Source organism: Diadema antillarum, unplaced genomic scaffold (assembly GCF_040938485.1).
Source record: "Diadema antillarum isolate AM-2024a unplaced genomic scaffold, OU_Dant_1.0 seq00000155_RagTag, whole genome shotgun sequence".
Taxonomy (NCBI): Eukaryota; Metazoa; Echinodermata; class Echinoidea; order Diadematoida; family Diadematidae; genus Diadema; species Diadema antillarum.
Window position 1 is genome coordinate 343,428 of NW_027271227.1, and position 16,305 is coordinate 359,732.

At 36.4% G+C, this 16,305-nt stretch overlaps 1 long non-coding RNA gene across 1 annotated transcript; it reads right to left on the reverse strand.

The window, feature by feature from the left end:
- Nucleotides 1–6,140: 6,140 nt before the first annotated feature.
- On the reverse strand, nucleotides 6,141–13,666 carry LOC139727815 (uncharacterized). Its single transcript, XR_011710768.1, has 3 exons — nucleotides 13,582–13,666; nucleotides 11,247–11,367; nucleotides 6,141–6,188 (listed from the first exon to the last, which is right to left on the reverse strand). It is a non-coding gene; the product is annotated as an uncharacterized lncRNA (long non-coding RNA).
- Nucleotides 13,667–16,305: the final 2,639 nt, after the last annotated feature.

A 16,305-nucleotide genomic window follows, 5' to 3' on the forward strand; every position in this document is an offset into this window, starting at 1 on the left:
CCAAAGTCCAATCGGCTGGTGACAACGTCATGATAATTAGGAAGTGGCGTGAGGTCTCCACTCAGCCTGTGTTCTTATGGACGTACAACTGCACTTGCAGCGAGGGAGAGCGAGAAAAACATGAATTACACGCGAGTCAATTCGTAATCATTCTTGCAGTGAATGGTCCAAATACTGACTCCCAGAAGGAAAGAAAGGGAAAGGACACCCAATACCACAATAATGAACGTGAATCATTATGGCTTTGCAGTCGTTTGGAATTATCACGCAAATTTGGATCTTTAATTCCCCGGTGGGCGTGAATCATTATGTACTCAAGGTCAGTTGGCTGTGACGACCTACATCTGCATTCATTAACTGTTAATTTGGCACAAAAGTCGCTACGTAGGATACAGCAACGATGCCTCTTTGTATTAGGAATAAAAGAAGTATATGGACCGTGAAAGGTTGGGTCAGAAGGTGGGGCAATCAGACAGACTATAGGCGATAGGCAGCTATATGGGGCTTGATAACATAAAAGAGATATGCGTGTATTTGTGTTGGTAGTCCTTTTTGTCACAAGAAAAGGTTAGTGATCTTATGCATCATCTCGTATATAACATACATATAACACACACATATACACATGTATATATATATATATATATTATATATATATATATATATAATGTATATATATATATATATATTATATATATATATATATATATATATATATACATGTATACATGTATATAACGGCTCCTACAACGTGGAACAAATAATGAAAGAAAATAAAACAACAATCTATCCTACTGCGTTTTGCATCTAAAACCATCTATTGAATTTGTGTGTAAAACTGAATTTTGATATGAAGAACTTATTTTTACCAAAATCTATGTTATTGTATTTTATCTCGTACATCGTATTCTTGAAAAAAAAAGATAATGTAACTAAAATGAATTGAATTTGAGAATATCTTTTTTTTTTCATTTTGTTTCTATTCATGGCCAGGCAGATTTTTTAGATTCGCGTTTCACTTCCAGTAATCTCCGGACGAGTTTCTAAGACCATAACACAGCACCCAAGTGCAAATTGCAAAATATTGCAAATTGATAATTATGTGCTGTACAGCAATATCAAACAGACAAATGTGTTCAAGGTTTCCAATGTTTTAACAGAACAGGGATATTAGTATGAATGCCCTCCACATTTGCAGCTATGTCCAGACCTCCAAACCTCTCTCCTTGAATATCTGAAAGAAATATTACGACATTATAATACCGAGTAAAGCTATTGGTGCGCAATATCCAACACACAACAACATAATATAGGTTGTGAAAATAGATGTAATTTTTTTTTTCCGAACCTAGGATTTTTGGACTATTTGCAAACTGATTGTTGATCAGAACATTACTGGAACAGACAAATGAAAAGTTGCTTCCAAAACAATGCTTCCAAAGATTTCTTTTATCATTTGTTATTTCTTTTTAAGAATGGGAAATCGGTTATATACGAATACTACCAAGGAGGGAATGTTCATATCAAAAGAATTGTCGCGTGCCATTAAGAAGAAAGAAGAAAAGAATACAGTTATAATTCTTGTGCTACTAGAATAATGAATTCAATATTTTGCGATTTTTCAAATCTTTGATACTACTATCATAATGACTCTGTGATGATGTAATTTTTTTCTTCATAGTAATATTGTAGCTTTTAATGTAAAATATGTATATGTACCTTATAAATCACTCGACGAGGCAAAGAAAAATGACAACCACATTACTGTAAAACGAGGAATTTTCGCGTGCATTTTAATTTCGCGAATTTCGCGAGCGCCAAAATTCGCGAAATTAAAATGCACGCGAAATTTTTTGTCTACACTGCATGCATTGAACGCCAGTGGCAATTCGCGAAAATTTCATGCCACGAAAAAGGCTGTCGGCTCCAATTCGCGAAAATTTCATGCCGCGAATATATCATGTTTTACAGGTGCAACAATGTCTCCATCTCCCAAATCTCCCATTGATCTACAGAGTATACAACACTTAAAGGACATATTCACCTTGATATACATGTGGATTTAATGAATGCAGCAAAATCAACAGAACACATCCGTGAAATTTTGAGGAAAATCGGACAATCCATTCAAAAGTATTGAATTTTTAAAGTTTCTGCGCAGTCACTGCTTAACAGTTTATGATTCAGATGCGTAGAACGATATAGGAAAAATAAAAAGGGAATTCCACAAAGTTCTTAAAATAAATAAGTGCACATTCCCTCGACTTGTTACTGACGTATGTTATGGGTAATATCTTTCCCCCTGCCTTCTGAAAGAGGCAAGTGAAGTATACTTTTATCATGCGAGAAAAGTTTAAATGTGTTGAATTTTCTTTAATCATTTTCTTTACATCGTTCAACGCATGTGACATCACAAGCTGCAGTAGTCTTCTCATCCAGCGATGGCTGCACTGAAATTCCCAAAATTCATAACTTTTGAAAGGATTGTCTGATTTTCCTCAAACTTTCACTAATGTGTTCTACTAATATTGCTGCATTCTCTCAAGCCACATGTACGATAGGGTAAATTTGTCCTTTAATGGTGACGTGTGGAAGAGAAAGGCTTGAAGATGCTAAATCACTGACTAAAAACGTGACTTCTTTAACAATTCTCTGCACAGACACTGGTTTACAGAAAAAAATTGGGGACATTTGAAATGAGCTGATGGCACCACTACTTCATTTATTCACTCACGTAATCGCCACCGTGTGGAGAAACAAAGCAATAAACTTTGTAAAGTGATTGGCACGCAGAACCAGAAATCATGTTGTCCAAACTGTGGAGCCAACTTTAAGAATCAATTGTTTTTTTTTAATTTTTCTTCAAATACAGTACAGATATGATATACAGATTACTCTATTACAACGGATATGCTATTAAATGCAAGAACAATATATACATACGTACAAAGTTGTAAAGCTATGTACTGGCACCGGTTTCAATATAATGCGTCTCGATTCATCTGTGTCGTTACATTAGACAAGTGAGTTATATGAAAATGTAGAGAGTCTGTAGCTCTATCACCGCCATCATTATAGTTTATTTAGTAAATGACCTATTACAGAATGTGTCATACCAAGCCGATGTTTTGCCCATACTGCCGAGTCTATCCTAGCACGTGTGACGTGCTCCGTTCCTGTTAAAAGTTAGTCTACTAAGAAAGAGTAAAATCGTATGAACACAACAGTGAAAATTTGATCAAATTTGAACAAGAATAAAGACAGTCATGCAGTTTTAAAGTTTCTGTAATCCCCCCCCCAAAAAAAAATAAAACTGCTCGAACAGTCAATGTTAGTATGCAAATGAGTGAGTTGATGATGTCCTCCCCTCACACCTTGCCATATAACTTATGAAAAAAATCTTGGCATTTCCAGATTTTGATCAAATGCATTATGCCTGAGTCTAAAATTTTGATATATCATGTGACTGATCATTTTTTGAAGTTACTCATTCAGGAATGATATCATTATTTTTTTTTCGCAACCAAAAGTTGGATTGTTGTCATTTTTCTTTGGTACACAATCAATTGAAAGTCTATGGTTCATCAAATTGTGAGTTGATTACATCATCAGCTCTCTATATGCATATTCATATTAATTGTTAGAGAACTGATATACCATAATTAGCAAAATTTCATGAATACATAACTTCATAAATACATTTTCACTGTAATGCTTATGAAATGTTACTCTTTCTTTTCAGGTTGACTTTTAATCGGGCTAAAATACTCTTTAGAGGCTTGTTCGTGGTAGAATGCATAGCTGGAGAGTTGAAACCAAAGCAATGCGAAGACGAAATGTTGCATTCTTTATTCAGTTTATTAAAAACAGCGAGGGCCGATTTTACGGTTAAAAATCAAGATGGTATTTCTTTTTATGCTTAGGTTTCATATCTCAATCGTATAGGTTTCATATCTCAATCGTATAAACTATACATGCACAATATATACATTTCAATATTCTTGTCCAATGTAAAATAAAATGTTTGTACATATACCCGCATGATTTTTTTCCTGTATATCACAAACATAAGTTGCTATAAGATAATAAGATAAAGGTACTCTGCATTTGAAGCTAGGTGTGCACCATATCGTAACTGTATCGTAATGGAGCGAAAACACATAAAATGTTTGAAGCAGCCTTATCGCAAATGTCTGATTTTCTATTTGCCCTTGGGCTCTTGGATATGGTATATCTGAATACTTTTGCCTTTCCTGACAATCTAATGCAAAAGGTTGTTCACACAGTGTTGTTCAGTGGCCACTTGAGGCAGATGTTTTTAGGAGGATCACTTCCTTGTTGGTTGGAGAAATGCACGGACTCAATGTACGTGAATATTATTCTGCCTCTCTAAACAATATAATGTGAAAGGCTAAAGACACAGCCCTGCAATTTACCAGCACTTGAGCTATAGCTGTTTAAATTTTTGTGTTGGATAACTTCCTTATTGGTAAAAACCAACAACACGCAAACAAAACAAAACAAAATAAGATAACGTATATCGGGCATTGTACGAGTGGACGAGTGTGAGAACGAGTGTACGAAAGTGATTCCTGTCATCCCAGTTGCCACTTTAATAGACGCTCAGTCAAGATATCTCTTAAAGGACAGTTTCGGAGCATGTAAGGTTGTCATGGTTGTCTGAAAAGAAAGAGAGCATTTTTTTTTTCTATGCACATGCACAAAGGGTACATTTAAAGAAGAACGATTAGACATTGATTTATGACGCTACTATCTTTCACAAAGCAATGTTACTGTCAATGTGAACATGCTAACTAGTGACCTAATGCAGCTGTCATTGTACATGATCTAGCTACACGATCAAAGGAAAAAATAGGTCGTGATATAATCAACTCAGTCATTTTTATTATTCATATACATTGCTTATAAACATGTTTTGCCAAAATTAGCTAGTCTTGAATATTTCATGACTTCCTTGTTCCTTATACAGATATTTCACTGCTGTGCTTGTAAATCATTTTGTCTCGTTGGGAATCGAGTTAAATTCTAATTCAGAATTGTCCGTTAACAAAGCAAAACAACTCTTTAAGCCTATAAGTTAAGGAATGACAAGTGGATTCGAAGAGAGCAACGCAAAGCTGGCCTCGTCACTTTATGTTCATATCTTTGTCACACAAACAGACAGGGATATTTATGAACGCTTTCTCGTGGTGTCTCTCTTTCTACTCTTCTGTAATTCACCTGACCTCATAACGTACGGGTTTCATGGTTCATAAAGTTTAAAAATTACAAAAACGACGGTATACCATACCCAGTATTCAACCAACGAGTGAACTCATAAGATCCGTAAACCAACCATTTACCAGCGGTGAATGTCACTCAGAGGTACCAACATAGAAGCTTTGCTTATACCACTGTGACTACTATTCTTCTGCTTGGTCCACGTGCAAAGTGAAAAGCATTTTTTTTTATTCAAACACACACATACACACACACGCAGACACACATACACACACACAACCATAAGTGGTGCCAGATTCAACAAGAATTTTTGGAGGTTGCTGACCAAGTCCGATTAGAAAATAATAAACATCGTAATCAAGGAAAACTTTCACTTATCATCGAAAACTGAAGAGGGAATATGACAAAAGGTATTCAATTTCCGAATGTTGATGGTCAAAGCGGAAACGAAAACCGGAGTAAACGCTCAAGATGGCTGGGATTTATCTGTGTTGCTAGTAGTGACGTCACCGAGTGACGACGGAACGTACAAGATGTTTACAAACATGTCTGTCTTTAATATGTCGTCATCATCACCATCACCATTCCGCGGGAAGTCCCCCATGTCGGCTGCGGCGCCGTCAGTCCTCGTACTGTTTTGTCCCTCCGTTCTGCATCCGTGATCTCTAGCCACACCGGAGTCTGCGTCTAAGATCACTGTATCATCTACTCCTTCAACGCAGTTGCCATGACGACCAAAATTTCCACTGGTTCCTAAAGCCTGAAGCTTCAATTCATCGATTGAATTGTAAACGTGATCGAGCTCATTACTGTATTTATTGTCGTTGTCGAGGTCATCGTAGTCGCCATGGTTTACATTGCTACTCGTGAATCTGTCCAGATTTTCCGTGGAATTTCCGTGCCGTGAAATGCTGATCTGCCAGTTGTTACCGAGGGCCAAATATCTCCTGTCAAAAGAAAACAATAAACTGAACAGCTTGACCACTGAAAGATGACTTCCTATATATACGTACTTACACACGAGCCGATTACACTGCAGGGAAGACAGAAAAATAGACTGGATGCATTTACAGCCAAATAGGTTTAACTATACCATGCCACCTGTAATCAACGATCATCTACTAAATGCGGCCACTAGAAAACTAGAAACTAACCCGAAGAGAGGTGACCCGTAACAAATCCCGTAAATGACTTTCACATCGGTTTCATTTCATTTACCCATTGTTTATTTCCCAACTTCGCAGATGTGATGGGGTCAAAGATGCCCTACTGAGAATTTTCGAGTAGTGTTCTTTGGGCGTGTTTTCCAAGAAGCGGGGATTTCATTTTTTTTTTCTTGATAAATCTCCTTCACCCTCCCTCGCTCCCAGTTGCTGCACTAACATTATTACATTTTCAGTAAAGTTGGACAATATGAATGAGAAAAATCACTTCACAATTACAGAATGTTGTTTGTGGGAGATGTTTCTTGCAATGAAAATATACAATCAATGTATCGTCCTACTTTTTGATTGAAAGTTTCCCTAACATTCCACCGAAAGTGTGCACTACAGATCTCTGAATTTAAATTACGAAAATGCGCAAGCTCGATACCTCTATGGAGGATAGGGAAGCCCCTCTGACCCCCCACCTCTCGCTTTATGTATCCCCCAAAGTAATTAAGCAAGTTCTTGCACCCCTATGAAAACGTTGTTGCTACGACCATGAACTCGACTAAAGTCATTTACATTTCTTCACATTCCTTACCAGGAAGTGATCGACCTGAAAAAAAAAAAGTGGTTGACAACTTCAGTAACACAAATAAAAGGATGATGCTGAACCTGGTATATCTTTTCTTTTGTTTATTAATGGCTGATAAATTTGTTTAACCAAACCATAAAAGGTAAACACACACACACACACACACTCCATTTTGACGTATACTCCTCCGATGCTGTTATACTCTATAGAAATGATATTGTCATATACAAATAAATGAATGAATAAATGAATAAATAAATAAATGATTATATATATATATATTATTCTTTTTTTTTTTTGGGGGGGGGGGTATAAAGGTCCACTATTTCATATTTTGCCCCCCCCCCCCCCCCCACACACACACATACACACAAATCCAGTTTTCGGGCCTGGTAACTAAAACTTCGAGAAGGTGGATACGACTTTCTTATTCTTTTCAAAGACATTCTGAAACAAGTACTATGACTTTTTTTTTTCTGTGACACCATTTCCAAACTTTACTGAGAGTGAATAATGAATGATAGTTTGCGGAAAATGTGATTAGAAATATGTTGATATCGTCTGACCATTGCTTAAAGATAATATAAAGTTTTGGTACCTCAAAAGTTTCCCTGAGTTTCCTTGTCTTAGTTTGTGTTTCAGGTTAAAGTACCTTTGATATAACTAACACTGTGAGACTTACTCGCCCCAAAGTGCTTCCATGTCTTAGTAATCATGCAATAATGGTTTCGTACCAGAGCAGAGTGGGCTCTGAAAAATTCGAACGAGCCGTTAGTTTGACTCGACGCGGTACCGCGAGAATCAATATACACGTATTGTACGAAACCATTGTTGCATGATTATTAAGACATGAGAGCACTTTTGGGCGAGTAAGTCTCACAGTTAGTTATATGAAAGGTACTTTCACCTGAAACACAAACTAAGACAAGGAAACTCAGGGAAACTTTTGAAGTACCAAATCTTTATATGTGACCGTGCACCTCAAAACGAACATTAAGTCGCACACACTGATTTTGCGTGAGGACTGAAAATAAGTGAAATGGGTCAACCTAGCGGAACTTGACTTTTTCATATTTTCTGAAAAAGCGGGTCTTCTTTTACATTGTGCTAAAATTTGGTATCATAAAACGGGCAGGAAAGTGTGTTTTTTTAGCAGTTTATCTCGAACATTTTTGGTAGAATAGTGTGATTAGGTGTGTCTTTAGAATCCTTTTTTATTTCTGAAAAACCTTGTCCATACTCTTCACTTTCAACTCTAATAACTTTTGAAATGACAATGCTACTGCTTTGAAAGTTGGCATTGATTATGGACAGAATGTGTTAATGAGGCATGTTTAATTTCAGTTTAATCTGATAATCCCTTCATTGTTGTTACTCTGGTGGTTTACTTCCTGTTTTTGTCCCATTCATCGCACAGCCAGCACGGTTTGGTAAAGATTAAGCGCTTGAATAGACACTGTACTTCAGAGCCTCTTTTCTCAGTTCACACTTTTCCTGAGTTTGTGCTTTCTTTCCAATATTTAGATAGGTTAGGAGAGTCCATTTGATTTGAGTTATACATCATTTTAAAGCTTATAGTCTGCTCTTTCAGAATATGGTCTTAACTAAAAATTCATGTCTGGCGACTTTTTGTTTGTTTTGAGGTGCAGGGTCACATATTATCTTTAAACTCAAACTATATCTACTGTATTTTTAAAAAACATCTTCGTGATATGGTTTTATAATGCTTTTGGAATACAATTCTAATACAGATCTGCTAAAAAAAATGCGTGTCATACTACAAGTCTTGAGGTTGAACTGAGATAATGACATCAACAATTTGACATTTAATATCTTTATCAAAATAATGAACATTAGTTTCGTATAATGGGGTGGTTTCCGGTTTTGTGTTGAATCGTATATCCGGTGCAAGATCGACACCCTTTCTCCTCAAATCCAACTGCATTGGGTTACATTAACTTTGGTCAGCAATGTAATTATTGGTATAAAGACAAAATGACCATATAGTTATTATTACATGAAGTGGGCAAAAATTAAGACAGTCCCATACACGGATAATTTGCTTGCTAACAAGCGGGGTTCCCACTATCGTACGATCTATTACGAACGCCACGACTGGACATTCGTAACTGATCGCGGAAGTTTCGTTGAAATCGTCTGAAATTTCACGTGTGGATACGAGGTTATGCGAGCCAACACGTGTTGCTTCGCTTGGATGCGATATGGTCACGATTGGTCTATTTCAAGCAATACGATCTGTCACGATCTGGTCTCCCGTTCAAATACGATATGATGGGATTGTCCCGAATGAGTCCATGATTGGTTCCGATCTACCACTATCATTACGATCGGGATCCCCGATTTGGTGCGTGCAGCTACGTTCTGATACGTTCCAATACGAATACCGCAAACCAGTGCGGGCTGTTGAGATAAGATGTGATATCTTTCACGATCGGGATCAAAAACGACCCACATTTAAGGTGCGATTAGACCCGAATGGGAATATTATAGCCCGGCTGACGATGAATTTCGTTGTTTCTTCAACTTCTGCAGAGTGATTAGGCCTACTATCCACAACCATTGATGAGGGCAAGGATTGACAGGTTGAGGATGATGAGAACGTGACCTTTGCAGTATTGCGAATGACGATTACGTTATCATCAGATAGAAAGCATCACCTAGGTCAGCCACAACCTCAGATAGTCCCTCCTCTAATTTAACCTTTTAAGAAATTAATAGATTATTGAATCGACGTGCTCATCCGCTCCCCCAAAAAACAAACGAATACACAAGATCAAATCATTGCCCCATCTTCTCCAGAAAAAAAGATCAAGACAAATGTTTTCATCTTTCCTTGAAATAAAAGAAGAAAATGTGATGAAATTGAAGCTAAAAAAAGAGGATGGGATCTTGTTGAATGCTAGCTATATGTGTTATAAACGCTCAATATAAGAAAGTTGGCCAAGCTGATAGCATTGTTTGTGTGTTTGATTTCATATTCGCATAGTATTTCGTTGCTGGGGTGACAAGACCTTGTATCTGCAATTTTGGTGAAAATGACTTTTTTGGATTAATGGTCAAATAATGGATTAAGTGATGTCCTGTCCAAATCCCAACTGTCTTACTCCAAAAATGAAGCCACCACGGCATGTCAAAGGAAAGCCTCTCCCATTCGCCACAGTGCTTTGGCCGCCATGTTTTTCGGCTCTCCTGAACATTTGACATTTTGTATATACGAGGTCTTGTCGCCCCAGCGACGATTTATCATAACTATATGAATTTTTACTTCAAAATGTTGTTATCTCCTGGTGTATTGAAAGATTGGTTGGTTTGGCTTTATTTATTGTTTTATTTAACAGTGTTTAACAAAACCGACATACACACACAACAGAAGGTAATTCCCCTGAAATAATGTCCCTTTTTAACAAAAAAAAAGTCTTAAGTAAAGTTATTTCGCAGGAGTATTGCTACACTTATTGACTTTCTATGTGAAAAATAATGACAGTGATCGTTATAGTCATGAACGAGTGACCTTATATCACTTTTCAAAGGTCACAAAAGTTACTTTCTGGGGTATATGGAACATTATGCTTCTGGTGGATGTTTCAGTGGTGTTGTTATTTTATTTTTCATTGTGCCACCCCTCCCTTATTCAACCTCGCGGAATACAAATATATACGACTTGCGAGTAAAATAAGGGCAAATGGGCAAATGTGCAAAATAAGCAAGAGAGTAAAAAGTCGATCCCGATCAACACGATTAAGAAGCACGATTAAATAAGATTTGCTGCGTTTTGATACGATTAAAGACAATCTGATTCGATGATCACGATCAAAAATTAATCGTGTTAATCGTAGAAAATTTTTGAACCGTCCAAAAATTTTCTACGGTTAACGCGATTGCCACGATTGACCTCAAGATCTGATACAATCTAATACGATCTGATGAGATCACCACGATTGCTTCACGATTAGGACCACGATTTCAATCGTGGCGCAAATCGTGATAGTGGGAACCCCGCTTAGCACGTTTTGTCCAAATAGATCAGAAACACTAGTAGAAAATATTTCTGAATGTTGATAAATATACGAATTAAAGGACTTATACTTTCTAATTATGCAAACTCTTGTTGTTGTTTTTTACAACTTCATTTATGTATATTCAAATGTATGCATAAATGCCAGTGATTCAATGTGAGTTTGATAGTCAAAATCTCTGAATTTTAGCTGTTTTAAGAAAAAAAAATAGACGAAGGATGTACTCACTGCTTCAGTCGATACCAACGATGTAAAACTATGCCCAACGCAGTAACGAGTAGTATGATCACAATTACGCAAATGATGAAATATTGGCCTCGACTAAAACCGACGTTTCCATCCAAAGCACCTTAGTAAGGACAGAATAAGATATAAATAAAATATTCATAATCATTATGGATTGATTTTATTGTGGGTAACTTTTTATAAGAAAAGATGAAATTGAGTTTTGTTATAGGATAGGACTCGTAATGCGAAATGGGATCTTACTATGTCATCACTACCTACACAATAATCTTCTTGTGATATTGTGATCAATCTCAGTTTGGACGGTTAAGTAGAACTCTCACGGTTTGGTTAGCATACTCTTCGTGATGCAATGTGATCACAAGTGAGATTTCTGTTTCGATTTTCAAATAAGCGTTTATTCACATACAAGTTTTAAGTATCAACAAGCAGAGGGTTCCTTTGTTACTTTTTTTTTAGGTTGGGTTTATCACAGGCATAAATGATAAAGCAACATATGAACGGCTTACACACATTTTTTCGTTAGTCTGATATGACGCCATTGTGAAGGGGAATATTAGGTGCGTCTTAGAAGTGTTATTTATATAATATTGGATGGCCTTGAGATTAATACAAGGAAATATTGGACGAGCTATGCACAAATATTGGACGAGTCGAAGACGAGTCCAATATTTTGCTTAGCGAGTCCAATATTTCCTTGTATTAATCGAAAATAGGACATTCAATATCATCATTATTATCCTACAGAGGATTTTAGCAAAGAATGTTTTCACTCAGGCCTACCCTTTCTGTCTCCGACTCCGAGTGCTGTTCCTACTGTGTAGTGATCCTGACATGGGGTATGGTACATGTACACTCTTCAGTGCAAGTTAATCCACTTCAGTCTCTGATAAAACAGTGATCTATGTATCCAAGGTAGCCGTCATGTTACTGTTTAGCTAATTTAGACCAGAATAAGATGTATTTGTATCCGAGATCTGAGAAAGAATTCACGTCATATCTATACCGTAGATCGAGAAAGATCGAATTAGGCTACTACTACCACAACTAGTCCTACTGTGCTGTATATAACGTATTGTACACACGTACGTACATGTACAGTAACTGTAATATGCATATCGCGCATGCAAATGCAAGCGCAGCGGCGGCGGCCGGCTACATTATATCGCGCGAGGGCTATCTAGCAGTAGCGCTGAGCATGCACGCAGAGCTGCAGATCAATCATCGCCTTGCGCCTGCATGCACAAAAAAATGCAACTTGTTTTCATCAAACCTAAATATAACTTTCTGTTATGAAAGTGATATTTTGATAAATTGTGTGAAAAACAATTTCAACTAATTGATATATGAAATGTGTTTGTATAAACACAGAATTTTAGAAGAAACGATATTCTAGTTAATTCGTGATTGACCAATCACAGACATTTTTACTTCTTATTTCAGGTCATCTCGTATATATCTCAACCAATCACGGTGCAGTTTATAAAAACTTTGGGGAATCCCCCTCTTGCCGTCCAATATTTTAAATATTGGTCGCCTCGGCAAAAAATATTGGTCGAGTTCAACAAACTTTTTAAGTGGGTTGGAGGTTATGAGGTGCGTCGACAAAATAACGCTTGTATTTGGGCTCTAAAAATCCTCTGTATGGATAATAATGCATAATATTATGTTGCTTGATGCGTATCTGAGACTGCACGGCATGACAGAAGAGACAATTTTGCTAATAAAGGATGACAACAACAACGATAAAAAAATGCAATTCTTATCATGACCATATGAATATTGTCATTACATTCACCATTGCTACAGAGATGTTTTGTCAGCGTTTGTCTGTTCGTTGATCTGTTAGTAAGACGCTGTTACAGTATTTGGACTAATTTTGAGAGAAAAGGTTAGAATTTTGATTGACGGTAATGAGAGTCGCTGTGTGGATCTGTGATTTTACAAGGATTCGTCAACATAAGAGAAAGGGTGGTTTCTACGCTTTTCCAAAGAATAAAAAGCATGCTTTGTCACGAAACCTCACAACGTGTTCTTGAACAGAATAGTGAAAACTTGTAAAAAAAAAGGGAAGTTGTTGCACTACGCAGCAGATAAAAAGTCTGGCGGTTTTTTTTTTTTAACCTTGGAACATTCAGTAGCGTTTTCAGAAGTATTACTATTGGTATTATTGTTACTACAACAATGACAATGATGAAGATGATGATAATGAAAATCTTTTGCAACAGCATTGTGATAATGATGGTAGTTATGAAAGTGTTTACTACGATTTTTTTTTAAATTGCACAATACTCCCGTCCACTTTAAGAGACTCTACCTGATATGCTGTCACGCGTTGTTGAGTTGTCCCGTTCTGTCAATGTAGAGGGCATCCTTCTGGTTGTCAAGTCAACATGTCCTGTGTTATGGTAAAAAAAAAAAGAATTGATAAAACTCAGCCATTCATTTCTAAAGTGAAATGCTTCTCACACAACTACTGTTTTAATCACTAATTTTTTGAACAATGGATGGTAGGTTACATTCTGTTATATCATTATTTGATCATGAAAATAATGGACCAAAGGAAACTTTAGGAATATAACAACAACAACAACAACAACAACAACAACAACAACAACAACAAAAACTACAAAAACAACAACAGCAGCAGCAGCAGCAGCAGTAGCAGCAGAGCAACACCAACAACCAGGTACAGCAACAAACCATCCACGCAAAGAGAACGTTTGACGAACGGTGGCTGTGACTGTCAAGACACGTGATACGTCCCATAATGCTTATGAGTCTCCATGTGTTACTCTCCTCTTATATGTATCAAAAGCTTCCAGGCGAATTCTTCCTTTTTTCTTACAAATATTTTATCAATGTGATGAAATACCTGTCAAAACTGAATCAGTTGTACTCTTCGAAAGTTCTTGTTCTGTAATCATTTGCCCAGTACCTTCCGTAGGACTTGGAGTTAACTCTGTTGCCGAAAAAAAAATACTATGATAGCGATTGGAAAAGCTACAGTCTGTACACGTCTGTGCAATTAAAATCGCATCCAAAATGTGAATTTACCTCTTGACTATACATAAACTGTTTCATGAGTACTTTTTCCTCCTATCCTTACATTCCGACAGACATGCATTCGTAAAATTTGGATGATGAATCAAGAAATCCATTGAATGAAATCGTACAGAAATCGCAAAGATTATAAATACAATTGAATTTTTCTTGACGTGCTTCGCTGGAAGGAATGTCTTCGAATAAATAAATTACGTTCTTTGTTTGCAGTGCCGCCAACAATAAAGGAAAGGTGGGTTATTTTCAGATATAAAACTCTTCTTCCTCTTTATTTCATTATTTTATGCATGAGATACAGATATTTACAAATCTTTACAAATATTACATTCCAAGAAATTTTCTTTTGCTGAGATATTCTTTGTTTCGCGAACATTCACAGCGCACACATTCTAGATTATCTGGCTGTACAAAGTTTAGTACGTTTGTTATATGACAATGAATCCAATTATTTAATTGACATTCTTCATGTAGGCCTATGGACCTATGATTTTTCTATGAATGTGAACTATACAGGGCGTATCAAAAAAGTTATACTTTTGAAAAAAATTGTCTAAATTACATTTCAAAATATTTGGAAGATTTTTCCATATTTATGGATACCCAATAGTCTCATCTATCAAGTGCAATCAACAAAACAAATTGTTGTTCTCGCTTGGCTGAACACTGACGCTCTTTGTCCAGAGTGTGAAAAATGGCTTGCGCCAAATTGAAAGAAGATGGAAAATTCAGCCAGCAGTCCAAATAAGTGTTCTTATTCAAACAAATTGCTCTTTTGCTCACAGTTTTGATTATGTTATGCTAGTTTAGGAATTTTCTGGCGATTTTCTCTCATGTTTTGAATGATTCCATTGTGTTATGGAAGGTTGATTAACAACATCAAGATCTTTTAAGCACAGTTATCACAAATCATGCACAGACATATCGAACCCACATGCCAGTGTCTCAGTCAAGAAGAAAAGTACAAAATGAACGCATCCTCAGATCATTCAACCAATGCAATCAATCCAATGCAATCAATCAATCAGTCAATCAATCAATCAATCAATCGATCAATCGATCAATCAATCAATCAATCAATCAATCAAGCAAGCAATCAATCATTCATTCAATCAATTAATCTTACAATCAATCAGTCAGTCACAATTCTATGTATATTTTATAAAAAGTGGCAGATCGGCATAGGGAATATCATCCCCCCCCCCCAGGCGATTGATTATTTGAATGACTGAAAAGTGATTAATTGATTATTGGGTTGATTCACTGATTGATTGAGCGACTCAATGACTGACTAACTGATATATCGGTTGATGTATTGATGGGTTGATTGATTGATTGATTGATCGATTGATTGATTAATTGGTTAATCAATTGATTGAATAATGGGATGAATGATTTGAACAATGATTAATTTGGTACCACTACTGCATTACTGGCATATGGTATTGATGTGTCTGTGTATTGTGAAAACTGTGCTTTAAAGATCTTGCAGTAATTACACACTCTAATTCTCAGCAATTGATTTAGAAATTAAATCATTAAAATTACGATAAAGCTGACAAAAGAATCTCAGACTATCATAACATAATCAAAGCTTTAAGCAAAAAAGCAATTTGTTTGAATGTGAGCACTTATTTGGATTGCTGGCTAAATTTTCCATCTTCTTTCAATTTGGCGCAAGTCATTTTTCACACTCTGGACAAAGAGCGTCAGTGTTCAGCCAAGCGTGAACAAAAAATTGTTTTGTTGATTGCACTTGACAGATGAGACTATACTGGGCTTCCATAATAATGAAAAAAATCTTCCAAATATTTTGAAGTGTAATTCAGACAATTTTTTTTTTCATAAGTGTAACTTTTTTGATACGCCCTGTATGTGCAAAACTTTGAAACCATTCTGGCTCTCCTTCTCTCTCTTGTTCTCTCTCTCTCTCTCTCTCTCTCTCTCTCTCGATCTCCTCTCATGCGGAAGTGATATAAGT